Consider the following 27,457-nt stretch of genomic DNA (forward strand, 5'->3'; position numbering starts at 1 on the left):
CACCATGTTCAGGAGAAAACTCTCAAAATTCTTTGTTACCACTTCCCCATCAACTATAAGGACTGGCATCATTTGCTGCTGACCTTCTCGGGCACCTTCCTCCACTGTTTGAACTTTTAAAGCTGCCACAATCATTACATCTGCATGTCCTTTTACTGCAGAGTAAGGGAAGCTTTAGGAGCTGGCCCTTCCAATGGATCCTTTGGTTGCTTGGCTGGAGTATTTGGCCTGTCTGTTACTTTCATTTGGACTTGAGTGCTGTCTATGCTTGGCATAGACTTTTTCTGGAAAGCACAGGGAGATTAATCACAAGACACAAAATACAGATATATCTGCTTACAAATCCTAGAGGCCACAGGAGAGAGAAGACGACAGCAGCATTGTCACACTAAGATGCCATCCCCTGAAGTGCTGCAGGGTAAGAGCTCCAGAAAAAGTAGATGCTAGTGAAGAAACCAAAGAGAAAGTGGAAGTGTTGTTAAAGCTGAGCCGTTAAAATGAAGTACAGGAGCTAGGAATGCCTCCTTTGGCAACCCCTGGCTGCCATTCTTGTTCAGCCTGGATCAATCAGCAAGATCACATGCTGCTGGGCTGACAGGAGCATATCTGTGAGCTGACGTGCTTCTCCCAGAAGACTTCAGGACAGGCTCGGCTGGAAGCCTGAGGAATTGCTGTGGCCACCTGATTTCCTCAAAACCCCACACTAACCTCTTCCTCCCCATGACTAATTTCCCTGCACCTCCTCCCACGCATGCCCCCAGTTCCTCACACCATACATTTTTATGCACAAAAGAAACTTGCTAGATTACACCACCTGCTACTGGGGTAAATACCAGGTAAAGATATAGGAATGTACTGGGGGACATGATGCCTACAAGCCAAGGGAAGAAAAATTCCTGCCTGGCATTGACAGGCATGGGAGCAGCAATCTGACCAGCTCCTAATAAACATTCTGGTTTTGGGTTGGAGCTGAAAATGTTCTCTAAGAACTACATGCAGTGGCTATATAGTGGCTGTTCACTATGAACAACAAGGCCTCGGATACACTCACACCTGTCTCAGGGAGTCAGTGGGACAGATGATACCAGAGATAGTTCAGCTCCAGCAGGGAAAGTCACAACCTGGAGCTCCATGCTGAAAGCAAAGCCATGCCCAGCAGCATTCCCAGGTCTGAGTAGGAACGGTGCTGCCCCACTATGTATTTCTTGCTTTCTTTTGCTGACATCTGCAAAACTACTCCCATCTTTGGGCTATAGTCCTGGTCCTGTTTCCTACATTTTACTCTGGTGCTGCTCCAGCTTTGAGCATTAGCTTCCCTGGGGTGAGCAAGAGGGGAATGAGGGTGCTTATTTGTTGCTAACACAAAAAAAAAAAAAAAAAAAAAAATCTAATTAATAATCCCTGAAAACCATATGCATTTGCAGAAAGGGCTCCACTTGAGAGGAATCTCTTGAGGCAAATAAGTGAGTAATTTTTCAAGGGGTTTAGACATTTATGAAAATAGCCTCTATAGTTACACTCGCTAGGATAAAATGGCAAGTGTTTTCAATCCTCATACTTCAGGGCATAAGTTGATCCTCAGCTGGGGGCCTGGGAGGAATTTCCTCCCAGAGGATATTATTGTCCTGTGAGGTATCTCATGGGATATTCTCCAGAGTATTTGGCATTACTCATTGCGGGGAAAAAAAAAAACAACAACAAAAACAAAAAACATAAAACAAAACCCACCAGAGCAGATAGTGCTCAAAACGACCCAATGCTCTGGTCTCCTCTTCCAAGCTCTGTGTTTTATTTACACGCTCTTAGCTCACTGGGCAGCCGTATTTATAACTGTTTAAGGAACCTGGCAGCCCCCCTGACGGGGAGAGAGAAGGTGGCCCCGCACCGCGGCCGCTGTCTCCCGTGGGAAGCTGAGAGCGGCCCGTGGCTGTCAGACCGGAGCTGCCACTGAGCCTGATCCCGCCTCGCCCGCTACTCCGCCAGCCCCGGCCCGGGCACCACGCAACGGGGGCGAGCGCATCACTGCCGGGCCGAAGCGGGTCGGGGGCGGCCTCGTTGCACAATCTCCCCCGTCCGATGTTGTAAGGGACCCCGGAGGTCCGGGAAGGGCGGCGGGCCGGGCGCCGGGCGGCCCCGCTGGTTCCGGTAAGCGCCGTGACTCAACCTTCCCCCCACACCCCGGGGCGCCGCCAGGGCCGCGACCCCTTCCCGCCGCCCCGCCCCTCTCTCGGGGACAGCCAATCAGCGCCCCGAAGATTTGCATACGGCTCCCGGAGGCTTCTGGGGCGGTGGGGGAAGCTGTTCCTGCTGCCTCCCCCCCCCGCTATGGCTGCACCTTCGCCCCGGGCACGGGGTCTCGGTCCGAGGATCGGCCAGGGGAACAGTTCTGAAAGAAATCCCCCCCTCACCCTGACCTCAGGGCGCTGAAGCGGTGGGAGTTTATATAGGGGGGCGCTGGGCTCCTCCGGTTGCCCGGATGACCCTCAGTGGTCTGGGGTGCAGGCTTCAAACCTGTAGCTGTCTAGCGACAGAGTGGTTCAATTCCACCTTTCGGGCGAGGGGGCACAGGGGTTACTGCCAAGATCCACCTTTTATTTTTCACTCCGGCGACCGGGTGCCGAGTGTCCCCTGCGCGACAAGGCAGCGCCCGCTGGAGCCTTATGCAGAGATGTCATGGTGCTGGGAGACATTTTGGTTGCCCTCCCTCCACGTGGGCGACAATTCAGATTTTAATTGGATTCTGCTAAGCGGATCTTTGTTAAACAGTGTCACACATCCTACAAGAACAGAGAAGTAAATAACAGAAGCCATTCTCCAAATCTGCTCCATATTGACGATAACCTATCTCCCACCCACGCCGCAACAAAGATGCTTCACTTCGGCAGTAAGCACGGGTACTAATAATGTCACCAAGCCCCACGAAAAAATAAAGGTTATCATGTAGCTAAAAAACATATTCTTCAAGCAGAAGGCTTTTATTTTGCAACATCCTACTGCAATGACTCTTTGAGATAATTTGCAAAGCCTCTAGTTAGGATGGGACAGACCCAAACCACTCCAAGCACCCCCGCCGCCAGGGAGTGCAAGGATTTGAAGGACATTTCCTGGTTGCCTCCTGCTCCCACGGGCAGGAAGGGTGATTCTGCCTGATGAAATTCCCCAGAGGGAGAGAATACCGAGTTAATCATCATGTCTCCAGTGTTCCTGGGTGTTTTCTGAGGGGGCAGCAGTGCCATCCGGGGTTGAGTAGGTAAGAGCCCCTGAGGATCTATGCCAGAATGACTGTGCTTCCTTTACACCAAATGACTCACTGCAGCTGGAGGCCTGGGAGGAGAGGGAAGGGCGCAGAGGGCCCTAACACCGCTCCCACTGGCTGCTGCTTCCAGCCTGTGGAACACCCGAGTCAATCAGAGGGGAGCAGCCGTGGTGCCAGCACGACCCTCCACTCCGGGAATACATGGGCCCTTTATGGGAAATCTGGGGGAAAAAAAAACTCTCCACGGCCCGCACGGCACTTGCCAACTCTTTTATGGTCTTGCAGGAGATGTGCGTGCGCTCTTCCCACCACAGCTGGGAGTGCCCCAAGTCCCAGATGGCTATCGATCTGCTCCGTCCTGCTTCTCCTACAAGCCTGTCTCCTCTGCCCATAATGAACTTTCTATGTGGAATTTTTCTGCGGCCTCAGAAATTGGTATCTGAGCCGCAGTTTGGCCGGGGGCTTTTGTTTGCATCAGGGAGGGGGGAGTGTTGGAAAGGCCCTTGCCCAGTAGTGGGCAGCTGAGAACATTCACATTCGATGTCAGTTACCAAGTAGAACATAATACAGCTCTTTCATGTGGTGTTTATAACTGAACATGCTGTTTTGTGTCGGCCTGTGTTTTTTGTTTTTTTTTTTTTTCTTCCAAGAAGTAGTTTTGGATTAAATTATGACAATTACATTCTTATATTCACACACACACACCCCGCCAACCCCCACCCTTGCCCTGCGTGCACACAAACACAAATGGGAATTATGTGCTTGGAGCACGATTTGAACTATACAGCCTGGGATCTGTGCCTGGCATTGAGTTCACTTTTTTCCTCCAGAACAAAAAAAGGCCACATCCACTCTGCACCCTTTCATCGCCTTAGGATAAAGTAGGGTGGTCAGATTGATGGTTTGGGTGATTTGTCCCTCAAGGAGCTCATGAGGAAAACAGACATTCAAGCACATGAGAGAGAAAACAAGGGGAGTCCCAGATGGGGAGGCTGTGGTAAGCATCGTGGGGGGCTGGGTTTGTGAAATCCTGTGTGAATCCTACTCTGAGCTGGCCCCTGCCCCCTCCCTGGGTGGCTGGGGTACCTGGGCAGTGCCTCATGTGGTTGGTGATGCCAGCACTTGAAAGGAATCGATCCCACCTCTTGGGGCTGTGCCCTGCAGGGCTGCACCTCTAGCACATGGCTGAACCAAGGGAAACACGAGGTTTCATTAGGGCAGGAGGCACAGCAAGGCTGCTCTTGCAGCTTTAGCTGACACAGTAGGTAGGAGATGGCATTAGGAAATGGGGCACGCTATCTTTGCTGCTATTCTTTAAACACTCTGTGAAGGAGAACGCTAGTGTGGAAGTCTGTGTAGATGATCTGGCTGCAGGAGGGACATTCTCCACAATGCTATCCATGGCTTGCCTGAGTCGGCTTTCTTTGGACTCACTCATTAATCAGGGAAAGCTTGCAGCATTTGAACCTGAATGTCACTTTGTTCCCTGACAAAGGGCCAAACTAAGAGGAGCCAAAGGCTTCACCACTGGTTAGAAAGCAATCCAGGGGTTACTCAGAGCCAAGACGCACGAGAGCCTGGTTCCTCAGCCAAACGTAATCTGCCTCCTGTTGTTTTCCCAGTGGAGTCAGCGCAGGGTGAGGAGGATGTGCTGGTGACAGATGGCTGACGCGACTTGCTAAGAGTGCGGGTGACTGGGCTGTGACTCAGCAAGTATTTGGTTACAAGATACTGGGAGCATGTGCTTCTGCACTGCTAACAGTGGCCCTAGCTGGGTCTCCTGGAGGACTACAAGTCTGACTGCCATCCTCCATGGGAAGAAAGCAGGCACATGTGGCCTATTAGAGCAGAAAGTTGAGCTCCTAATTACTGTTTATATTGGTAATGGATAATGAATGAGTGCATATAAATATATGACCTGCTAGTGGTGTGTAGATGTCCTGTTGGCCTTCAGAAAGGAAACCATTCAACATCCTCGCCTAAAATAATGACCACCTTGCTTGGAGAGAGTAGGACTTAAAAATCTTATTTTGCAGTCAAGTCACTAGAGGGGGACAAAGACCTACTCTGGGTACACATTCATCTACCAGCTCCCCAGCTGTAGCTGTGGGAGACACCTTAAGCAGAAGCAAAGATGGCCCTTGCCTTCCTCAGATCTGAAGGTGCCCAAGCACTGGGATAGATTTCCAAAGGCTGAGCAGGCAGGTGGGGATCAGCAACGTGTTGAGGAAATGACACCACTCCTTTTCCCCCAGAAGCAGGCTGGCACATGCATGTGCACATGTAATTTAGCAGCCTTTACGTTGGCTCTTCCAGCATTTCTCCCTATGTAGGGCCAGCCTGTCCACAGCTGGCTGGGGCTCTCAAAGGCTAAATTCCAGCCATTGCACAGCACAAGACAGCATCACCTGGGCAGAGGACCCAGGCAATCGTGTGTTTACAGGCACATGCCATTTTATTCCTTCCACCTCTGTTATGAATGGGGAGGTCTCGATAGGTGCCAGGTGTTCTTGTTGTCTCTGTGAGTTATAGATCTCTTGGAAATACTGGAAGACTCAAACTCAAACAGACTGAACCTGTGTGCATACCACATGGACACAGATAGCTGAAGTGGCCCTGGGTAGCAGTGTTTGCAACCAGCATATTGACCTGAAGTGCTTAAAAGCCACTATACACACTCCCCTGGTGAAATGTTGACTGGAATGACTCATACAAATGGATCGTGATACGAAGTCCTCAGCCCAGCCAGCCTATGTGTGGAACCAAGACACTCCCATTTTCTCCCCTCCAGCATAGTTTCCTGACCAAATTCAGGACTGAGCCATTTGGCTCTGACTGGAGCTGGTCAGAACATGTTTTTCTTTTCTTCTCTTTTCCCCTCCTTCCCCCTTTGGAAAATGTTGACATTTCAGCAAAGGGCTGAAAACCCAAACGCTGAATATTTTCCATTGGAAAACGCTGGGGGAGAGGGAGGGGAATCATCCACAAACTGCCAGCAATCAAATCTCTTTGGCTGTTAAGGCTTTCGGGCAGGGGGTGGGGGGCACATTTGGAGGACAGCAAACACTTTCTATGAAAATAACTCTTCTCTCAAACCCATTTTTTCACTAGAAAATTGTTCCAACTGGCATCCTGTTCACTGATTAGGGTTTGGACATTCTCTACATCTAATTTTGGAACTGACTTGAAGAAAACTTAAATCTTTTTTTTTGGCATAGAAGAAACAAATGACACCCACAAAGCACAACTGATATTCACTTGGTACTCTCAATATGAGAATTTATCCTGATAAATTCTCACTCTTTGTCAACAGTGCTGTTTACACAAACATCTCAAGCAAGGTAGGAACCCTGGCCTGCAGACATGAGAGCACATTCCTGAAGGGATTCTACCTTTCAAATCACAGCAAAGGCTGTAAAGGGAGAGATATGTACTGAGAGGCATATTACCTGTGACTATCCCTTGAGTAACTGATAGCACAGGAACACTTACAAAGCATTTTGTTCTGATGTCTTCAGCTGACTTAAATTTCTGTCTGAATTGTAATGTAGACGTGAAACATCTGTTTCATCTTGTCTTTGCATATTATTCTGCTTTCCTGTAAGTTAAAAATAAAAAGGGACAATGTTAGTGTAACAGAACACACATATTTGTAGGAGATGAATTACGCCCTAAAACTTTTACTAAATGCAGCTAATAGCAGGTTAGAGTTTAAAAAAAGAAAGATCTTAAAATGGATGTACACTGGTCATAAATAAATTTAGGCTGCAAACTAGCAGAAGGTATCAAAACAACAGCAGAGTGAAGTTCAGAATAAGATTCAAAGAGGAACAATGGGAATAAAAGCCACAGCTGTTCAAAGACATATTATTTATCAGATGTGGGATATCACGATAGCTGAGGAATAGATACAATAGTGCAGAAGTCCCTTCTAATTTGTTGTGCCCCCTTCCCCGTTTCTTTTCCACACTGAAACTTACCAGTTATTCTTTACATTCTCTCTGGTATGAGTTTTCAGTTGAAAATCTGTGTGCTAACAGATCTCTATTGCTTGTCATTTTGAGATTTTTCTGAATTAGCCTCCTGTGTTTGAATTAAGTGAGCAATAAAGAAGGGACATATTTTACTTCATCAAACATCTATTTTTTCTTTTCAGTTTAAGACTATCTGTCTCTCATTGTTAAAGCTTACAAGGCAGAGGACTTAAAAAGATAATGATGCAAACTCTCAATTTTAGACCTCACTTTTGTCAGTTAGGAACAACTAAATTGCATGTTGGTAAAAGGGAGAGGCACTGAATGGTTCTGATACCTTAGTGGCAAGAAAGGAAGAGCTCTAAGGACCTGCATTGATGCAGTGTGTCCTCCTTTGTCAGAACTCTTTAAGATAAGTAAGCAATTTTTCACTTACTGAACTCTTCTTGTGTGTTAATAAAGTCAAAAGATCAAGAGCTTCATTTCCTCACACTGGAAACACAACTGCATGAAAGAAGCCACAGCAGAAACCTGAGAAATATCCATCTGGAGATGCAGAGCTGTAACTACCCATTGGAAACCCATACACATGTAGCTGAGATGTTGCTGTATGATCTGTCACAGGGTGCACTGTCCTTGCTCCCATCAGTACTAAAGGGGCAGGTGCAGAAACAAGGAGATCCCAAGTGAAACGATAAAGGGTTAAATGAATCACCAAGTCACTGTGAAATTTAATGTCTGAGAGACCAAACAGATGCAGCCAGGGCTTGTGACTGTTAACATTCATTGAAACATCTTCCACAAATCCATCTTTCCAAGAAAAATAAGATTCTAGCTTCCTTCTGGTAATTTAAAGAGGCAACAATCTGTTCATATGACCTTAAGATCAGGCTAGCACAGGCACTGATTCCTACAATAAAAACTGAGGAACAGCCCTCCAGGGCCAGAGCAATGGTCCTCCCCAACCAGCCCTGTGCTCCCAGCTGGGGCAAGGTGAGAAACTATCGAGGGAGCACACACAGGCCTGGACATTTCCCTCTTTCTTATGTTTCCTCAGCATTCACCTTTGTTGTACTAGGATGTTAGATTGTACATCCTGCCTGTTCCCTTTAGTGTCCATTTACAAATCTGTTGTCTGGGAATTTGTCTAATCCTATTTTAAGCCTGCTAATACTGTCTGCCTCTGAAGCCTGCTGGGCCAGCAGCTTCTACAGGTTCTCTACCTAACATGATGCAATTTCTTTAATCTGTTTTAAAGTAGTCTTTTACTAGTTTCCCTGAGTGCTCCCTGTTTGCTGTTGAGGGACTGGGTTACTAATGGCTCTTCATCCACTTCAGCCACCCTGATTCGGTGAACCCACTCCTTAACCATCAGAAAAAATAGCTAAGTATTGCCATGTTGGGTTTCTCAGTTCACTTCTCCCTCTCCTGCTTGCTGACCTGCCCAGAGTGGTTTCATGCCTGGAGCACTCTGGCTGTTACCAAACTCGGAGGGAAGAAAAACGACAGCAAAGCAAATGGAGTGCAACTTCCTTCCAGTGCTCCGCTCCTTGCGCAGCTGTTCGCCGGTGACGCAACCGCTCCGTGTTGTGGTTAGGAGCTGGAGGCTGAAGGCCCGGTCCTTCCCCGGGGAGCTGCAGGTCCCTGCCCAGCAGGGGGCTGCAAAGCAGCAAGGAGAATTTCGGGGAGGGTAGGCTGGCAGCCCTGGCGGGGGTGTCCGGGGCATCTTCCAAAGTGGCTTTAATTAATGAGCACATGTGCGTCGAGGAGAGTTACAGCATCCCACTCAAATTGTTGACTTGGAGCCGCTTCTGGAGACAGCCGTATTCTGCTCATTAGGAAAGAGCTTTTTTGCGATGCCCTTGGATTGGATGGCTCTTGGATTGTACCACGAGATCAAGTCCACGTACGGGCTGCCTGCCTTTCGGCTGCCAGCTCCAAGAGGGTTGTTTTTCTTGTCTTCTCATTCTCAAGGAGTGCGCAGCCAGATGGCCTGTTTTCGAATGCACTGTGCGTTGGTTGGATGTGTGTTTGGAGAGTCTGCCAGCTTCACGAGAAGGAAGAAAGAGCAAAAGAAAGGGAAAAAAGCGCCATTTGGTATCTATCTCTGGGTCCCAGCCAGAGTTGAGGCTCTGTTTGAAGAAAGGGGGAGTCTTAAGAAAGAAACTCTAGACAAAATTGAAAGCTGGAAAAACTTTCAAGCTTGACAGACTGGGAGACTGAAGTTCTGTACAACATCCATCCACTACCTGGCTCCCTTGCAAACGTGTAGCAGACTCCCTCAAGAACAATAGTAAAAGCAAGCACAAGCACCCAGTGTCTGTCTTGCTGTCCCCCATCATACCTCACCTATGGGCTGATCTGCGGTGAGGTGACCCAGGCAGCCTGCCTGCTGAGGCTGGGTAATGGTGAGCGTGGCTTCTGGGATTTTGCCCTCAGATCACCAAAAGCTGAAATTACAGCACACAGTCTGGAAACATCAGCCAGCAAGCAGACACTCGATGGAGTAGTATGAAATCACCACCACCACAGCCCAACTTTCAAAGAAGCTAGCTTCAAGTTTACTACAGGCCGATGTAATTTTCTTGCTCCCTCTGGTATTCTCTTCCCAGAAATACCTTCTGTTGGTCTGGGGGAGCAAATAAATACAGGCCAAACAAGAGTAGCAGCTTTTTCCAGCATTTATTGGCAAATAATTTTAACCTGGCAAGAAAAATCTGTTGGTAAGGGGACAGAGGAAGTTTTGAAGTTCGGATGCATTGTGTTTGGCTTTCTTTTCTTAACTAGATGTCATGTTGTGGTAACAACACATTGTTCCAAGCAGCAGGTAGAGGCCTTGTTAAAATGAGTTGGAGAAATCCATGTTTGAAACCATCCATGCCACTGCATCTTACAAGCAGATTTACCTGCTCACTTAATGCAACCATGGCACAGAGAGGACAGTTGCAGGAATGTGCAGATCTGTGCAGGTGGGCATGGTAACTGCAAACCCCATTTTTCACCTAGTTGCACCAAATTGTTTTCACTGGAATAATCAGAATTCATAGGCCCAGGGCAGACAGTGGGACCATGGCAACACCTGCTGGGCTATGGGTTGCAGACACTCTGCAGACAGCCAGGGCAAAGGGGACCATTCTTACTCCTGCTGTGGGCCACACATCTTAGGCAAAACCTGCTGGTATCTACTGCATGTTGTAAGCACATGTGGCTTCCCAGGACTTCCTGACTATCACTATGCCAGGTCCAAGAGATACACAACAGCAGGAGCTAGGACAGCATTTGCAGTTCCCAGCACATAAAGAGAACTGAACTCAGAAACATTGTCATGTGTTGCCAAAAGTGTCTCTGACACTGACACCTAGTGATGCAGAATCCATCCTGGAAGAGGAGGATTAGCTAGTCTTAGACAGTAACTACAACATGTAAATATATTATTGCATGGGCAGAAAGGCTGCATGGTCTGTAAATATCTCAGCATGGCATGAATGGTACCATGTTGCCCATAATGGACAAAAGCCTTGAATGTGGCTGTACCTGAATTCAGTAGCAGGCTGGGCTATTATGAAGGATGGCTTCAATTTTGCAGCAGAGCAGCTCACTTAGGCACCATCCACCTTGAACAGCTCCAGGTTTTCAGAGGGAGTGAGCTCCCCAATCCAATTATAAAACAGATCCCCTCACACCCTTCCTGCATGCATGGGACTCTGTACCCAAAAGCTCTCAAAACATATTCTTAACTTCATCAGAAAAATAATGGCAGCAAGAAGCAATGATGAGCAGCACAGGTTCTATTTTCCAATTGCAGGGAAAAACTCTTTGTGCTACACCTCTGAACAACAGGAGATGGGACAACAGGCAGAGGACAGAGCTAACCATCAGTAGCATGGATGTGACAACTGAAGCTGGAGACCTGGCTTAAGTTTAAAGTCTTTAAATAACCAGAGTTGATTGTGCCTGAGATCCTTATTGCCTAAGTTGTCAAACTTGCACAGGCCAAGCATGGAGCTAGTCCTATTCTCCTGGAACGTTTTACTCACATCCATTCTCTCAGTCCATGACCTTCCCATGATTTTGTTGGTGGTCCATATCTCCTGTAGACCATATGTTTGACATAACTTGGAAAAGAAGAGGTTAAAAAGATCAGAACTTATTTTGAAGTCAAGGGAAGGCAAAACTTTAGAGGATGACTTATGGCTAGAAGTAGCTCCATCAGTCAGATACACAGATGCATTTGGCTCATGACTGGAGCTAGATTTAAAGACAAAGATGGTTGCTTAAAAAAATCCTAAAAAAAGGAAGTAGAAAACAACAGAGCTTTTTCAAGAAATTGAACTGTCAATACAAATTCACTTCCCTATCATGATGACTGGCTTTTGGACTGTGGCTGCACAGCAGTTCACAAGTCTGTTTTCAAAAAGTGTGTGCACATACACACAGAGAGGTAAATATTATAATATATGTAGCTACTATTCATATGTGATTTCTTGACAGGCATTTTACTGGAATGGGCTGACAGGAGCCTTATGAAATGCAGCAAGGGCAAATGCAGAGTTCTGCACGTGGGAAGGAAAAGCCCCTGCTATGGTACAGGCTGGGGATTAATGGGCTGGGGAGCAGCTATTCAGAAAGTGGGGATCCAGGCAGAGAGTAAGCTGGGTAGGAGCCAGCAGTGTGCCTTGGCAGCAGAGGCAGCCAAAGGCATTCTGGGCTATTTTAACAGGATCACTGTCAGGAGGTTGGCAGATGTGTTCATCACCCCCCCCTTCATGCTCAAATGGCACTGAAGTACTGAGCCCAGTCCCTCAGTGCAAGAAAACAGTTGACACACTGGAGTGAGTTCAGCAGAGATGACCAAGATGGCTGGAGGTTAGAGCCCTGTGAAGGAGAGGCTGAGGGAACTGGACTTGTTGGCCTGGAGAAGATATGGTTTTGTTGGAGACAAACAATAGCCTGAGAGTTACTAAAAGGAGTTTAACAACATGATGGAGCCAGACTGTTGACCACAGCACGTGGTGGGAGGACAAGAGAAAGTGGACACAAATTAAAAGGAAAGAGGTTCAGGCTGGCTATAAGAAAAAGCATTTTCATCACTACAGTGAAGTAGTGCCCAAAGAAGCTGTGCAGTCCCCATCCTTGAAGGTTTTCAGGAGTCAACTGTCAAAATCCCTGAACAACTTGTATTCATCTTTTAACTGCTCTCTTTCTTTGAGCAGGAAGTTAATATAGAGACCTCCTGAAGTCCCTTCCAATCTGAGCAATTCTGTGGTTTTCCAGTTTGGGAAGGTATTTGGAGTCTAACTGTTACCCACATAAGGGCCAGGCACAGTACAATGTGAGCTGATTGACCAGTCACTGCACGAGTACAGACTATTCCAGCAAAAGGAGAGGTCAATGAATTGCAAAAACATTTCTTTGCATAAAACAATTTATGGAACACTTTAGAATAACAAACAGTGAGGTGAAAGTCAATCTGCCTCTGAATAAATGCAATTTCAGTGAATTTATTACACAGTTTCACTTTTCTTTAATGTCCAGTCACCGATTAACAGATTGAAAGTCTGTTCTCTCTCATGGAGGGTTGTCATCTATACATGAAAAAGAATGATAATGCCAAATACCAAAGGCAGCTAGAAATACTTCTTTGATTATTAATATGGCATCTTCCAACTGAAAACTCAGATTGCTTCACTGCTGTTAATTAATTAAGCCAAGAAACACTTATGCCACAAAGTTCGATATCATCACCCCTTTTCTACAGATGGGGGAAAAACAAGATATAACACTCACTTAGGACCACTCAATGAATGAGGGGGAGAACCAGAAATAAAACCTGGGAATCCTGGCTTAGAGTCTCCTTTTATAATCTCTAGACAAAGCTTCTTCCCTATAAAATTCCACCTAAGCTCCTCATAGAATAATGAGAGCCAATTTATTTCCTCACTCGTTAACAATGAAATGTGACAGGCTTTGTACTCAGGATGCTGAAGCTCAGCTAGGGGACCAAGGCTCTTCTCCATGAGGGGAGGCCTGGAATGTCAGTCTTTAGGTGGCTTAGCAGGGGCATGGTTCCAGCTGTCAGGTACTTGAACTATTGCCCAAATCCCTCTGGCAAAGCTTTAGGGAAGAACTGGAACATAAATGACCAAAGTGATCTGCCACAAACGTTAGGGAAGGATTTAGACAAATAGCAGCTGGTTTTGTAATTATAATACTTGCCCTCAGTCACACCTAAGAAATATGAAAGGACACTTACTAACCTCAGTATTGGTTTTTTTTTCTCTTTTCCTTCAGTTTCATTTACCTATGAGCCATGCAGGCAGTTTTTCAAATGAGCAAGCTCTGAGACACAGGGAGGTTCAGACGTGTCCCTCAATTCTGCTTTCTTTAGTTCCATCATATCTGGAGCACCCAAAGTTCTTAAGAGACTTACAGCTCACTAGTGGGGACTTGCATTACCTTGGGACGTGTAGGCAGGTAATGAGTCATAGAATTCCACACCTTCCCTACCCAGGGCAAATGGCTCACCATCCCATGCTATCACTTCCAAGGTTTCCTCAGTGGCCAAGAAACTGAGACACAAAGAGTTCCAGAAATGCTGACCAGCCAGTGTTTTGAAACTAACAACTCCAAGGTTTGCTTGTCACCTCTTAATGACAGACCATTATTTTTGAAGTTGTAGCATCCCAAACCAGAGGATGCATTTAAAAATGTGCTGTACTTTCTCAGCATCACATGAAGCAGGCTCAGGCAGAGTCGATTTCCTCATTAAAAAACTTTTACTTTTCCTGCTGTGATGTGATTCCTTGTGTGTTTCCCTCTGCAAAGCAATATAAGAAAGACTATTCTCATAGAACTGGGAAAATTCTGTATGCCCTCTGCCTTGCTCTCTTCAGCTTTTCACTATATGAAAGCTTTCTGCAGAGAAAAACTGAGGACACTGATCTGATGATAAAGTCCAGAGACCAGAATTGGTGAGGGAGGGACCATCTTTTACAAGAAATCCTTGGGGACTGGAAGCTCATCTTCCCTGGATCTTCAGTGCCATCTTCCCCAACTCTACCAAGTCTCCAAGCTCAGGTCCAGTAGGTGGCATGTTTGAACTGACCTTCAACATTTGGAAATACTTTCCCCTCTCTTAAAGCTCCATTTGGCCCCAAATGTCTGCTATGGCCCTTCCCTTTCCCTCTTGGGCATTTCTAGCCATGAGGACAAACTGTGCATCACCTCGGGCAGCAAGGCAGACTGACAGAAAACAATGGCAGGAAAGACAATTCTCTTAACATTTGGGGCTAAATCACCTTGTTTCTCTGCCTGCCCACTTCCCTTGGTCCAGCATTGTCTTGGTGACCTATTGAAGCAGAATCTCACACACACCTTCTCCCACAGGAATGATAAGGTCTGGGGACCAGCCAAGGTCTGGGGTGGGGGCAGGGGGGTGGGTGAAAAAGGGGAAGAGAAGGAAGAGAGAAAGCACAGAAAAGAGCACTTCTGTCTGCCAAAGCAAAACTGAGAAGTCCAGGGAACAAAGGAGGCTGACTTTGGCTTTGGCTGAAGATCAAAGCCGGGAGGTGGCTGTCTCTTTCTGAACTTCTAGCTGAGAGTAGCAGAAAGAGGCTCTTTACCATACGGAGGGCACTTGAAGCTGCATGCAAGGGTCCAGAACTGCAGAAAGCAAGCAAGACCCAAGGATGGAAGCTTTCCCATCACCCTGATTTTCACTTGGAGGGGGAGAGGTTGGTGAGATTCGAGTGTCATGTAGCAGGGAAGAGACTTTAGGCTGTATAAGAACAACAGCTTCAGAGAGACAGAGAACAAAATCAGCCACAACTGCCTATCTGGTTGAAGCAGGGTGAGGGGAGGCTGCAGGATAGGGAAGGGGATATTTGTTCACCAACCTGTGTGTTCGATGGAAACATGAGCTGGCAAAAAAAGTAGAGTTCAGCTGAAGCCTAGAATGTGAAATTGAACAAGTGGCTTTCTAAATAAAAGCTAGAAGGGGAAGTTCCACAGCCTACTAAATTGCAGCAAATGATGGCAAAACATGGCAATCAAGGAGAAAGGAGTCAGGTTAATGTGTAATTTAGAGAGGCTTGATATTTTGCTAAACTAAAATTTGTGTAATTATATTAATTATAGACCGTTTTCTTACAGGTATCTTTCAACTGTAAATTAGAATGAATGAGGACATTCTCAAGAGAGGATAGCTTTCTGTGGTGTTGAATTGTTGCTCAAAAGTCACACCAGCCTTCTGCTCATTCCCAAATACCTCGGAATGACAATCACCAGGGAGCCAGGTAATTAGGATATATCACTGGGATTGAGAGGTTAGGAAGTGCTAGATACAGTAACAAGTGTCACCTGTAGCAGCCACTTAAAAAGTTGCTTGGGGTGATAAGCATGCCCTTCTTTCAGGAATTCCCTAGTTCAGAAGTAAAAATAGAAATTAGAAGTAGAATAGAATAGAAAGTAGAAGTAGAAATGCCACCCAAGAGTGGCTGATTTTTATGTTCTTTTCCATCCTGAGACATGGGAACATGTAAGCATGTTGGTGTCTCACTGTGGCTCAGCTGGGTTTGATGGCAGATGGCACAGTGGCTTGTCCAGAAGAAGGCCTAACACCACATAAAAATGCCTTCTATGGCCAGTGGAGCTGCAGGAGAAGGAGACCTTTGCTGCTGTTCATGTTAACAACTCACAGACAAGTTAACCAACCAGTAGGAAGCTCACTGCAAATTCACCAGGCAAATATTATTCAACCATCTGAAGAACAGCTTGACTAATGAAAAGGTTATTTGTGAATAATTCCAGAAGGATGACAATACATTGGAAAAAGTACAGAGAAAGGGATACAGGGCTGATTAGAGGACTAGAAAGCATGCCTTACAGTGAAAGACCCTAGGAGCTGAGTATGCTTGAAGAAAGATCAGGTGAAGACTTGATCACAGATCACAACCTCTCAGTGCCAATATAAAAACAAAGGTTTGATAATGGACGTCTGTTTAAATGGCAGAAAAAGAAATAAAACAACTACAGAGAACTGAAACTGGACAAATCCTGACTTAAAAAAATATATATAATTTTTTAGAAGTGAGAGTAATCAAGTTCACATAAGGCGTCTGGTGGATTTCTCCATTCACCAGCAATATGTAAATTAAAATAAAAGACAATTTCCCTGAAAGTCCCTCTGTATTTCCAGGAAAATGCAATTCAGAGTGACCCTGGAGCCCATGGTATGCAGGAGCTACGACTACTGATGCCACTGGTTCATTCTCACTTTGCAGTCTCTGAATTAACAGACAAGTTACTCAGAACTGATAGCAGAAGGCACGGTGCTGAACATACTGATACACCATTCATCAATGCTATTCAGAAAGTTCTAATTATGATGTTTGTAATGACTGAGGAGATCAATGGAAAGACATCTAGTGACAAAATCACCTTGAGTCAATTACTGTCTCCAAGACACACCTCCACTCTCTTTGTCTACCGAGGAGAAAAATTCTCTTTGCTGATGCCTTTTGCCCCTTGCTGTGCCTATATCTTTGCCCTCCATTAGTGAAAGGAACTTAGCACTAACTCTGGAAGGATTTGTGAGTTCTAACTCAAGTTCTAACACAATCACAGTGCTCACTAATAACTGCAGCAGCCTCACGTGGGAGATGCAGTCTATGTCTGTGAGATCCCACTCATTTATTCCCTTAGACAAACAGGGCGAGGCACTTGCCAGTATCTGGCAGATACTGCAATAACAACTTGAAAAATAGAGTCTGACAGAGAATTAAAAAAACTAAGTGTACCAAATTTAAAGGCTAGAACGGGGATTAGACAAGGCTGCTTAATCTGGTAATTCAGAGGGAAATTACAAGTTCCTTCAGGAACAACAGTATCATTTGTAATACACTGCCTGAAACGTAGCTAAAAAAAATATGCCACTTTTGTGGCCAAATGCAAAGCCACTCTTTGGATCATGGGATAATGTCTTAAGGTTTGGTCTGATTAATTTTAAGAGAGGAGGTTTTCATATCAGTGAACAAGGCAGTTCAAAAAATCAGCTCAGCCTCTACCCCATCATCAGATTTCACATCTAAAATCATAACAAAAGCTGCTAGGCCCACTGCCCAGCTGCCTTTGCGTGTCTGCTGGAATCCAATCTTGCAGAAAGCTCTTAGCCTCTAGACTGAACACTAGTTGGAGCTGAAATAAATATGAATGAACAATGGTTAGGACACTCAAGAATTGACAGTAATGTGGTAATGTGGTCGTATTGGAAGAGAAGAGAGGGATGGGTGAATACAGAAGTCCATGTGTGTGGGTTCCTTTGACAGTGGCTTTGCCTTGCTGAAGTATAATAATTCCTTGTACTTCTACAAAGCTTTCTTTTCAAAGACCTCCAACTTTTTTATACTTGGGGAGATGAATCTGTCCTTATCTTAGAGCTGCCAAGAGGTACAAACAGGGAAATGTAGCTGTCCTTATCTCAGAGCTGCCAAGAAGTACAAAGAAAATGAACTGCTCAAGACCACACAGGAGGACTGCCTGATGTAAGGCACTTGACTAAGTGACCCAAACTGTAGTTCCCCTGCCAACCTACAGCTAAGGGGAAGAGATACAGTTTCAGATGCTCTTTGGAGTGGCACATCCCCTAGATGACTACAGCAGTTGATGAGGTTTTAAGTATCTCTTGTTGGATGGGGTGAGTTTAAAACCTCAACCCAACCTCTTTATGCATTGTTTTAGTTGAAAATCCCTCCACAAAACTCAGAAATAAGTGGGAAACCTCTCAAGGATACCAGCGAGCTTACAAGAAAGCCATGAGGCTGAAGATCCAGGCCATGGTGGTTACCACTTCATTTTGGGACTTTTAGTCTAGATTTTCAAGGGTTCAACTGCTGGTGCCGGCCCATTGCCAGGACTGTTTCATTAGGTCTTACTGGGAATAGATGTTATTTTCTGTGGGAGAGTCAGAGGCTTCGGAGATCCAGCATTATCCCAGTGACAGCTCTGAGCCATGCATATGGGTCAATCACACACATGTCCAAAGTGGCTGGAATCCTGGATGCAAAATGCAGTGGAAGATGGTTTCTTTGTGTGTGCTGTTCCACTGCTCAGAATTTCTGGATAGCCACAGGCATATTGGAAAAATTTTTATTTTGCTCAAGAACCTCAGCCACTCCTACCTCATTTCTGTTGATCAGTCATTGAGTTACAGGCTCCTTCTGGAACACAGACAACCTCACAGGAAGCAATGGCAATGAAAACAGCAGAGCAGGCAGCTCCTCCGTCCGCTCTGTTAACCTGGGATTGCAGCAGAGTTATGGAAGATTACACACCCTGCCCGTCTTGGACTGCATCACCAATTGCAAGTTGTTCCCTTTCTTAAGAACAAAAATCAGAATCAATCAAACAGCCTTTGCTCTTTGTTGTATTTCACACTATTTGACCTTTCTGCTCAGCAGTTCTAAGAATGAGAAAATGAAGCCAAGATTGGCAACTGGTAGATTTACTTAAAAGGTTAAATGATAAATTGAGTCTGACTGAATGAACCCCAGAGGCCTACAGCAATTCAGTCTCTCTTCATCTTTGGAATTTATTGCAAGGGGTACAGCTGCATGTGGTATGAACATATACAGTGCAGACAGAGGTGAGTGCCCTATTTCTAAGCTTACTGTCATATTACCAAAGCCCTTGGATATATAAGGGTGTGCTGTACATACAGCCTGCCCTTCAGGAAGAACCACTGACCAACCTGCTGTCTCTCTCAATTCCACTCACAGGTATCTCCATGTTGGGCCAAAATCAGGACCCCAATCACTGGCAGTAGGGCAGAATTTGGTCACAGCAGCATTTCAGGGGTGTACACCCCAGCAGACCATCTAGGCTCCTACAGAGACTCTGACAGCTCATGATGTCAGTGGTACCCAGCACTAGGATTTTTAACGGGAAGAGGGAAGCAAACTGAAGGGAGGAGACCTTTCAGATATTTGCTCTGAAAGTCAGTTCTGGGAGGGGTCATGCAGAGCCCAGTCCTGGGGAAGAGCCACCCAAGCATTTACAGCAGCTGGAGATGTAAGATACTATTGTGGCTGAAGAATGGGCTACGATTCTTGTTAAGGTACCAGTTAGTCACTGGTCTCAGTGCTGCTCTCTGAACACAATGCAGTGCTGGGTCCTGACTTCACATAAAAAGAAGGGAAAAGAAACCACCAAAAACTCCCCATAGGGGGATATTTTCCATAGGCAGAACTTTAAAAAAAAAAAAAAAAAAAAAAGTGTGATTGTCCTTTTTTGGTTGAAAATTTGAAGCTCATAGACTTTTCTATGTAAACTACTTTGCTAAAAAAAAACCAAAAACCAACCAACCAAAACAAACAAAAAAACAAACCCAGTAAAAATGCTTTCCTCATAATTTCTTCATCCTTTCTTTCCCCTTTCCACTTTTCTCCACTGCTATCACTGAAAAGGGAGTGAAAGGGAAAATTATGATAAAGCCTGGGTTCCTCAGGCTTCTGAAGCAAGCAAAAAGTTCATTGTAGGAATATTTTTTAACAAAGGGCTATGAGCAACTCTGCATCTTGACTTCTGACACATTGAACATAGTTTCTCTGTTCTTTAGGAAAATCCCATTGACCCTTAGGTTAAGTGGTTCAATTATTAATCCAGGTATATATTATGTATATAACACAGCTACTAAATGAAGTGTGACTGCTCACTCATCATATGACTGGGAACATTCACAAAAGTGAATAAAGGTGTGATAAAAAAAGAAGGTGTTATCAAGAGATCTTGCTGTTGTTCTTGTGTAACTCTGCTCCTTATTAAGTTCCCTGAAGGTGAGTTGATCAGCATAAGACCTCCTGAGAGCAGGGGACAGGTAAGTCGGTACAGAGGGTTTTCATTCTCCCTGCTTTCCAATTATTATTCCATGAAAAATACATCAGTTACAAAATCTTTGGAACGTATCCTGAGCTACATATGGAAGTGGATTTTTTGCCAGAGCTGGATGCTACCGTAACATGTACGTCACCATGCCTTTCTCAGTTGGTGACTAGTGGTTTGCAAAGTCTGGGTGAGCATGGAGTGATTTTACCAGACACAAGTGAGATACTATGTAAAAGCTCTCGTATGGTGTTTGAGTTTTGGTCTTGTAACTGACTCCAGCATTCAAATACACCTCCTCCCAAGCTGTTGTTTCCTACTCTGTACATAAATCTTCCATCCACTTAGTCTGAATTTTGGCTAAGAAAGACCTTATAGATATGAGACACGATTGCCTAGAGAGCGCAGGCAGATACTCTCGGTTGTAGAGTTTTATTGTTCAGTGTTAGCTTTCTGGGTTTGCCCTTTAAAGATATGACAGTTGTACATAAGTGGAAGTAATTTAGCCCTGGAGGGGTGAAATTCTTTTTTAAGCTCTTCATGTAATCTTAGTTTGTTATTGCAAAAAGATCTCTAACCAGGAGCAACTGGGTCCAATCTGATGCTGAATTATAAATAACTAGAAATCCTGGGGCAGTTCTCTGCAGCACCGGGGCGGTTGCCAGACGCAGCTGGCGTCAGACGTACGTCCAACTCCAAAGCTCATGCCTGTGCTTCACCCACGGGAGGGCAGGTGAGGTGGTGTCCTGCTGATGGCCCTGCAAGTGGAGGCTCCCTGATACCATCACACTGTGCAGAGGATCAGATAGAGTGGCACCCTACAAAACTAGCAGCTCTGCAAACACAGAGTAGAAGCCAGTCCCTGCCTAGAAGAGGTAAATGGCTGCAACTGGCAACAGAGAAGTGTAATGATTGCCTCTGGTTGTTCAGCAGCTCAAAAAACTCTCTGAATTGATTTGGCTCTGCAGACATTTCAAAAACAAATTTAATGCCTTTCCAGTAAATCCTTCTGGTTTACCGCTAGCATGAAATGCTCTGACCACCATTGTGCATACAAGCATGAGGTCACTACAGGCAGTATTGGATTATGTCCACTCTTCAATGGGAGTATCATGATTTCAAAATGATATATGAGTACTTTTGTACCAAGGAAGCAGTGATATCTTCAGTTACCCAGAACTAGGTCATCAGAAGCTACTGCAGGGCAAGGCTGGGAATATCAACCCACCAGTCTTCTCCCACTCCATCTGGAATATGGACTGGGTCATGTGAGCAGGCAGAAGGTTTGGAAAGGAATTTATCTAAGGTCATGTGCTTTAGGCCAGGTCTTCATCATACTTACAAATATGATTCTTAGGCAGCTGTGCTGCTTGGACACTTACTGAGGTTAGACAGCAAGGCACCCTTAAAGCACTGGAATACAGGTATGGGATCAGGAACCTTTTAGGGAGCAACACCTAGTCTCTGATCTTCACAGTTGGGAAGAGCAGTTTTTCTTGTAATGGTGAGGTTAGGGCCCATGAACTAAGAGTTAGGGGGGAAAAAAAGAAGGTGAGTATTTTTTCTGGTTCCTTTGGGTAAGTTAATTTTCAGTGAAAGCAAGTGCTTCAGTCTGACTTTGTTTTATAGGCAGTTCAAGAATATTTTTGTTTATCTGTTGATGTGGGAAAATAGCTTGTCCTTTGTCAGACAAGGAATATTTCCAGCCAGCTAGGTTAAGCTACCTTTAATTTATTTGATCTAGTAGTTTGACAGCACTAAAGAGTTTAATATGGACTAGAAGGTGACTGGAGCATACACATATCTGCACTGATCAACAAACCCCTTCCAACAGGCTACTTGTGAATACTGCTCTGGTTCTTATCTTGGTAACCTAATGGGCTGCCTCCCCTCTACAGGAGTGAGACTGTTTCTTCATATCTGGGGATGTGACAGGGCAAGGCCAGATGGACAGTGCTTGTGAAATAGAAAGAGGAAAGACAATAGTTTTGCAGAGGCTGTACAAAGGTCACAGCATACATATTGTGCGTCATCAGGACTTTGAAACTGCTTGTCTAATTGTAAGTAAAACGGGTCTAGGGAAACTACAGCACATGAAAAAAAAATTAGGGAACTAGCCAGAGACAGTTATGCAAGAGCCCAGGACTTCAAACAGATTTCTACATAACGCTCTTGCTGAATCTAATTTCTAGTACTTGTTCCTTTATGATGACTTCTATTTTTTTTAAGTATTCATACCAGGTCTAGATCAAACCTGAGCTAAGCAGATGGAAATTAATGGAACATTGCCCTGCTTAAGTTTGTTTTTCTGCCATCCTGTCAGGTGTAAATGACTGAATGGCTTCAGAGGAACAAACATGTAGAAAAAGGAGCGATGATGCATTCACTGCTTGAAGCTATCAAGCCCTGGGGCCCTCTGAGCCTCTGAGGGTTCCCAGATCAAGCTGCCATCAAACCACATGACACCACAAATTTATGTTCCTCTCCTCCCTTCCAGCTCTCTGCCCTTCATAAAATCCATCAGCATTCCTGCTTCAAATTCTCCAGAGACACACGATAACCAGACATACACAGATAGACAGACAGGCATCAGTTAGTGAGGTACAGCTCATCATCAGTCAGTGAGGTAGCTCACTGAAGAGCCTGCTGGGATAAGGGAGGGAACTGCTGTGGGTGTATTGTTCCAGTCCCATGATTTTCCCAAAACACTGAATGAAATAACTTGTTTATAATGATGTATGACATCAAGGCAATACTACACAAGCAGCGCTTAAGAAACAGCTTTGAACCCTATGACATTTCTCCAAGTGAGAAAATCTTTAGGGAGGCCATGGGATGCAGAAAGCCTTAGCAACCTTCTGGTTCTCTAGATTAATTTTTTTTCCAGAAATAAAAAATGAGAGGAACCACATCCACTTGACACACTTCATCCTGCTTGTTTTCTTTCCCACAGATCTGATCATTCTGTCTTAAAGCTGAAGATACCTCCTGTGCCAAGGGATGGGAATGATACACCAGTTCATTCCACAGTAGATTTTTGATGTAAAATTAACCATGTCCAGGAACTTGAGCTGTTCTACAATAAGCTATACGAAGAAAAAATTCCATTCCCTATCTGTGTCACACCGTGTTCACATCACATATTCCTGTGCCTTCACCTGCTCTACTTAAAAGTAACTGGCCTTGCAAGTTCACGGCTTTCTTTTTGATAAAGTCTTTCTTTGCCACAATACAGCTAAATGTCTTTTTGCTACATGCCCACCAATTCCATCTTCCTTTGATGGTGCACTTGGGACACTGCTTGGTCACACTCCACATTTCTAAGGAACAGAGAGCATCTGCTGACCAGTTAACCTCTTGTGCTTTCCTATTGCAAGGTGTAGTAGAAATGAAAGCAAGCCAAAGTTTAAAGGGGAAAAAAAAAAAGGCCAGAACGAATGGTATCTGATCCTGTTCTCCTGAGAGGTGATCTGCTTTAAGGATGTAGTCTAATGCACCTTTTATCCTCCTTGTAGGCAGCTTCTTCTTCCAAAAAAAGGAATAATGTCTTCAACATCAGTGTGGGTAACTTATGTCTGGGGGGACAAGAAAGTCCCAGGACTGAGCTCTGCTGATGACTTAAGCTGCTCTGTGTACAAAACCCCATGCATGGAAGGCAAAAGCTTTGTTTTGTTGCCCCAAAAAGGGAAGAAGGTTCAGAGGCTTGCTAAAAACAACCTTCAATCAGCATTACACATCTAGACAACGTTGTCTTCAGTGTCCCAGATGGTCCCAGCTGTTGGCATTAGCAATGACAATGACATTAATTTCTTTGCATGAGGCTCATGACATACATCCCATGTGAGTCCAATTTTTCAGCTGCCTGCTGATGGGAAGTGAAATTCACCCAGAGAAAAGCTGTTCTTGAGGCCCACAGGATCCAAAATCCTGTGGAAAAAGTCTCAGTGGGGAGGATCAGTTGTGTGATCACTTCCGGCCACGATCTAATTTTATCTGTGTATCCCTGATACCAAACGTCATTCTCTTTATCATGAGAACCCCTCAACAAACAGGACTAAAAATAAAAAGCAAGAGCTCAGAGTTGGCACAAACTGTGCTACATGGACTCCAATTTGTATAGCAGGAACTATAATCACTCTGAGACATGCCCAAGCCCTCGGGCATCCCACGGGATTTCAGTCACTTGTTTACAAGGTGTTTTGATTTGCAGCTGTTTGACTACGGTGGCATTTCAAGAGGGGGCGGTTTGAAAGGATGTTGTTACTTTGGACGTTGTGATTGGGAAATGGGTATTGAAAAATCACACCAGAAAACAGGCGAGTGCTGTCTTTGTTCTTCCCCCCTTACACATGAATGACGTCAGTGCTGAGGAAAGGAGCTCCAGGAACAGATCCAGAGGCCAATCCTCTGGAGGGAATAAGCAGGGAACAGGTAAAACTCTGAAAATGGAGCTGCGCCCTAACCTACCCCACCACAGTGCCCTCTGTTTGATCCGGGGAGACTGAGGAAGCTGTCCAAGAAAACTGATTTTCTGGCTTTTCTAACAAGCTTGCCAGCAAAAACAAAACCAAAAACTGTGCCATGGACACCCCTAAGAACTGGGCTAAAGGTCTTCACCAGCTCACTTCAAACGGGCCAGCAGCTGAAATGGATTTGGTTGCTGGCTCAGAGTGATTTAGCAACTTAGATGGCTCTTTCCATCATTTCTCCTCTCCTGACCTGGACAGTTCCTCTTTCAGAGCTGCATTAAGTTAATGCCCACTTTCTTCTGGGCCCTCTTGGGATAATGGATTCAGATATGCAGAAAGAATGTAAAAATCCATCTGTTATCTGGGATGACTGATTTGCACAATAGTGCCCATGAGTGTTTGTTTAGCACTGTGGACAGTAAGAACCTGCTAAGTTGTAACACGCTGAGAAAGGGAAGCAAAAAGTGAGGAGAAAAATAGCCTGGCTGTTTTAAAACTATGCCCACCGAGCTGTGTGCATTTTTTGGCTTGGTTAGCTTTTTTGCCTGGCTTTTTTGTGGGAAACCAGAAAGGACATGTGGAGCTTTTCCCAGGATTTAGTGTTTTTCTCTTGTTTCAGCACTGGGGTTTTGTATGCATTAACTGACAGTAACTCATGCAGAAAATATAGTGCCAAGATGATACTTACCTTGCAAACATTTCATCTGCTGCCCCTCTCTCCCTTCCTGTGGCTTTTTCAAGTGATGACTGACTTTAAGTGCTGTGTGCTCTTGAAGAAGCATCACCCCTGCCAACCTTGGACACCAGCCCCTTGCCTGCCCAGCGTGTGCCAGCAACCTGCCTGCACTGTCTTGGCAAGAAGCAGCCATCTCCTCACTTCCTGGAGGTAAAAGAGGACTCAGCCTAGAATGTAGAGCATAAAAATTGAATCAGTTATAACATGACAAATTGTTGTTTTCTAGCTGAAGAAAAAAACTATCCCATGTTTGATTCTGAGTGACACTGATCAGATTGGCACCAGCAGCTTTTCTGCTGGAGACATGAGTGACTTCTAAGTGAGCACTGAAATTATCTACGCTGGCATTACAGTTCATCACAATTTTTGCTTTCTCTAGCAAAGCTGAAGGAAAAATCTGCATTCGCACTGCACGTGCCATCAAAGATCTCAAAGTACATGACTTATCCTAGCCCACACAGCAAATCCATAACAGGGTCAGAAATCCTGACTCTCTCCTTTCCTCCAGCCAGGATGCCTCTACCCAAGGTTAGCTGTGACTGCTGCCATTGGGGACGTGCTATACTGTCACCACCTCCCCATGCATGCCAGGTTTAGACTCCCTGTTTTTCACCTATAGCCATAGAAAACTGTCTGCAGAAGAGGCTGCTGGAGAGGAAGTCAAAGATTGCTGAAGTCTATTCTAATCCACAGTGCCTATATTTATGCAGCCTTTGTCACAGCAGAGCAGAGAAAATGTCACTGGAACAGTTTTATTTTTGCCATCAGGCAAGAGGTTTAAAAAGAGCCAGTATAACCTCCATTTGATGATGTGTCTGTACCAATGTTTAACTTGCTACTTCATTTTAAAATCATCTTTAATGTTGATTTATATTTCTGGCAGTGAACTCAGTGAGGTTGGCAATCCCATTCCATTTCAAGTCTGTGCTCTAACTGAGGCAATAATGCAGATCAAAGAGAAGAAGTCTTACAGCACTCAAATTTTATCATCCTGAATGTCTTCAAGTTCTCACTCTGACGTTCACAGGCAGATTATGTAACTACTAGTGTTAGGATTCTGAAGGCCAAGTAGTAAAAACTGAAATTTGGAAATAATTGAATTGAAACAAGGAACAATGTATCAAGTTAACACTTGACATAAGCAGCACTGTTTTCCTTGAGATGTCATCTTGCTCCAGTCTTTTATAGGGTCAGCCATTTGTTTTCATGCCATAGAATATCAAATTAACTGCACATTATTAATCATTCCAAATCTTTCCATCTGAATGTGTCAAGTTGACATTTTGATTGCCTTAGTAATTGCTAAATATTCAAGGACTTGAATTCCATCATTAACAGTTTACCTAATTGGTGAGAGAAGCAGAAGTAAGCCACGGATCTTCTATCAATTCTTCAGAGGATGAGAACTGACAGCTCAGTATCTAACTGGTCAGAACAACATGAAAACTTGCCTTGGTCCTCGCCTCGAGCCCCCCACAGTGCCAGGGGAAGTTCAGGTTAGATACTGGGAATAATTTCTTTACTGAAAGAGTAGACACGCATTGACAAAGGCTGCCCAGGGAAGTGGTGGAGTCACCATCCTGGAAGTGTTCAAAAAACATGTGGCCATGGCACTTCAGCACGTGGTTGAGTTGGCACGGTGGTGGTGGGGTGACAGTTGGCCTTGATGATCTCAGCGGTGTTTTCCAGCCTCAATTATTCTGTGATCTTGTAAACACTGATACAGTTGTCTTAACACCTCATGGATTTTGATGCCATAGCAGTACCCTCAGTTCCTTCTTTCTTATACACAAGGGTAGGAGACATGCAGAGATCAGCAGATGCACCAAAGCACCAGCCCGCTGCAGAGCAGGACCCGGCCCAGCTGCTGGACAAGACGCGCGGGCCCATCCTCACGCCCCGTGCCCGTGGGGCTGTCAGAGCCGAACGCGGCCTTTTCCACAGACCCTGCTGCTGTGAGGCCGCTCCGGCGCTGAGGCCGACGCTGCGGGACAGTCGAGGCCTACGTTGGGAGGGTTTCACAAGCTCAGCTCCCTACCACCCTAATGAACACGGCGACCTCCGTCAAGACGGAACGCCGACCGAGCCGAGCCGAGCCGAGCCGGGCCGGACCGGATCGGACCGGCCAACTCCCCCTCTCTCCGCC

The 27,457-nt window shown here is 45.2% G+C and overlaps 2 long non-coding RNA genes and 1 other non-coding gene across 4 annotated transcripts; 2 read left to right on the forward strand and 1 right to left on the reverse strand.

The window, feature by feature from the left end:
* Positions 1-165: 165 nt before the first annotated feature.
* On the forward strand, positions 166-3,848 carry LOC139794175 (uncharacterized). The gene is made up of 2 exons (XR_011724991.1): positions 166-1,902; positions 1,935-3,848. It is a non-coding gene; the product is annotated as an uncharacterized lncRNA (long non-coding RNA).
* LOC139794174 (uncharacterized) lies at positions 2,368-27,363 on the reverse strand. Of its 2 annotated transcripts, XR_011724990.1 has the most exons (4): positions 26,655-27,363; positions 25,264-25,478; positions 6,749-6,854; positions 2,368-2,777 (listed from the first exon to the last, which is right to left on the reverse strand). It is a non-coding gene; the product is annotated as an uncharacterized lncRNA (long non-coding RNA). The 2 variants fall into 2 exon arrangements; XR_011724989.1 differs by lacking the exon at positions 2,368-2,777 and having other exon boundaries at positions 6,258-6,854.
* On the forward strand, positions 2,471-2,557 carry TRNASTOP-UCA (transfer RNA opal suppressor (anticodon UCA)). Its single transcript has one exon. It is a non-coding gene; the product is annotated as a tRNA-Sec (tRNA).
* Positions 27,364-27,457: the final 94 nt, after the last annotated feature.

Source organism: Heliangelus exortis, chromosome 3 (assembly GCF_036169615.1).
Source record: "Heliangelus exortis chromosome 3, bHelExo1.hap1, whole genome shotgun sequence".
NCBI lineage: Eukaryota > Metazoa > Chordata > Aves > Apodiformes > Trochilidae > Heliangelus > Heliangelus exortis.